Genomic DNA, 2,938 nt, shown 5'->3' on the forward strand with positions numbered 1-2,938 from the left:
GCCTTCACTGAAGTCTAATATAGTCACTTTTCTACATTTCTTTGTTTGAATGTAATAGTTTTTAAAGTTTTAGAAAGTTTCATATTGAGCAGAGACCTAGTTGAAAGGTTACTGAAATCACTATAACTCCAATGCACTTTGAATAAGGTCCCACCTGTACTGGGTATGTTACGCCAAAAAAAATTTCAGCTGACCTTTTTTCATAAAGCAAGCACACTCAGCAGCAAGAAAATGTTTTGCAAACTCATGCTGATTTTGACAAACCATTTTCCTCAGGAAGGAAAAAGAAGAAAATATGTGTTTTCCTTTTCATTTCAAAATTTCTCTCAGTATTACTTTAGAAATAAGTTTAAAAGCATTCAGTCTAAAGGAAGCTGTTGCTCCTGTTGTTGTTGCTCCTGCTTTCCTGTTCCCAGGTTTTCTTTTATTTCTCGGATTAGCCATAGAACCAAACAATCAGCTGTTAGCACAGGTCTATTTGCAGCAGTCTTTACCCAGAGGACAAATACAGAATTGAGACGCTACCTCATCTCTTCTGTCCCAGCGAAGAGAAACCAGTATAAGGGAGAATAAATCCCTTCAAAGATTACGGCAGAGTATCTGGACTTTAATTTCCCAGAACTTCTGCAATCCTAGAATCCTTCTCTTCAGTGAGAATTGGAACAGTGTGTATTTGCATCCTTCTGCTGCAGGGCAATGACTGTACTTTTCCCGTCTGTCACTGTCACCACAGAAAAGGGAAAGAGTTTTCTGAGAGGAAAGAGGAAATGTATACTTAATAGCACATCTGAAAAGAGCCAATAGGAGTTTCTCAGAGAAAGCCATAAAGGCCTATTAAGCTTGGTCTCTTTTTCCTTCTTGAGATTCAGCTTTTACCTCAGGGTTAAAAAATAGAATTCCACAATGGATACCAGAAAGGAAGTAGAAATAGCAATGTGGCGCTTGTAAAACCTGTATTTTAGTTCTTACCACTGTTGAGTTGGCAGAAGCACCCATGATTGACAGACAAGTCATTTACTTGACAGGAGGTACAGCCATTGTGAGTGCCAGGCAGAAAAATCAGACTTAATGGTCCACCATGAAGTTCTTGTTTCAAAGCAGAATTAATACTGTCAGCACAAGTGATGTGAGGCACATGTATACCCAATGTCTCAGAAGACATCTTCCCTGTTGTCTGGAAGAAATAGAAACGATCTAAATTCACATGGTCTTTTCCACAAACGGCAAGGTTAATAGGCAACAAAAAGTCTGAAATATTGGAGATGAACAGACAAGCCAGATCCTGTGCTTTAATCAAAGGAATTATTAGGATAGCTCAGGAAAAGTAGTATAGGCAGCTTCAAACCATCTTTGCACTCCAAGCAAGGTTACCTATACATTGGTACAGTCTCTAGCATAAACTTGAGCCATCTGAAGCCTGTTCCAGAATCAACTGGGTTTAAAGAAACCCTAGCCATGTCTCTCTCATTCTCTTTGCCAGTTGCCTGGAAGGTAATGGTATAGAAGCAATTGCAATGTTTCTGTTCCACTTAAGATGGATGAGGTGTGCTAAGCAGGTCTTCAGGTGGCTTTATGCTGATGGAGTGGTAGAAAGCTGTCCCACTGCAGTGGAGAAGCTGATCTAATCATCATCTGTTACCTCCAAACAGAGATAGGCTGTCAGCCAAAACTATAGATCCAAACATCTAGAAATTTGTGAAGTTCAGAATGGAACCTATATCTGAATCTGGGTTTTGCAATTGATCCTGATTTCTAGAAAGTCAAAAAACTAAAAACAAAAGAAGGCAAAATACCAAACCAAACAAAACAAAAACCCACACTATATTTAAACACCCTTGGATTTTGGCAACATCCAGTCCCTCATCTGAATTCAAACATAATACCTCACAGTTCTCCATGGCTGGAAAGATAGATTTGGTAGTTTTAAAAATTGCTTCTATTTCCAAGTCTTGTTGAACTATGTGAATAATAGTTATATTCCCTGGGGTTTACAATCCAGCAAATGCTACTGACTTCAGCACCCTATAATTTACAGTGTATTTCTTCAGTAGACAAAAATATTAGCCATTCATGAGTCTGCATTTACATTTTGTTTATATGAATCTCACCAATTTCCCTTACTGCTGAGCACTCATAACATGCTTGCTTTTAGTGTAGGGCTTTTGTGCAACATTCATACATAGCCTACACTGGAATGTAAGCATTCATTCACTTATTTCTTCAAGATGCTCTTGACTAAATAGAAAAAGGAGAGCTAAATTACTTGGTGATTGAAAAGCAGTTGCTAACCCATCAAGCAAGCTGTCAAGAGATTACACCATTATTTTCAAGGATGGATACAGAAGATGATCTTAATCCTTTGAAAAAGCTGAGCCAAATGACTGTCAAAGCAATAAAGTAAATTCTGAACTGAGTGCCCAGGCACTGTATCATGTTGAGATCCTGCTTTCTGTTTTTATTTTGAGCAAAATGTGATGCTCATTGCAAGTCTTCTGGGTTCACATAAACTACTGTGGGTGGCACAAGGTCTCTTTCTGGGTCTGTCAAGTATTCACTGTAAGCAAAGTCATTCACTAATTAAAATAATACTGTCAAATCCAAATGACTACATGACTAGGTACAGGTGAAAATTAAATACTTTGGGGGGAGTTATTTCAGGCTTCTTTTTTAAACCCTTTTTTCTGTAATAAAAGTCCCATGATGTCCACAACACCACAATGAAGCTTTAACTTAGAGGCCATAATGATGATGATAATGAGCACCATTTTCAAGAAGAGAGGCTCATTGTTTCATAGTTTTCAACATCTACACCTATGGCTAAACTGAGGCTGTATATTTTAATGGGTAGTTGCTTCAGCATGGGAAAAATACTTAGGTATTTTTCTAGTAAAAAAGGCCTATAAGATCCAAAGAAGGTCATAAACCAATGGTTCTCAAC

Source organism: Crocodylus siamensis, chromosome 3 (genome assembly GCF_052110815.1).
Source record: "Crocodylus siamensis isolate JL-2025a chromosome 3, ASM5211081v1, whole genome shotgun sequence".
NCBI classification, from domain to species: Eukaryota; Metazoa; Chordata; order Crocodylia; family Crocodylidae; genus Crocodylus; species Crocodylus siamensis.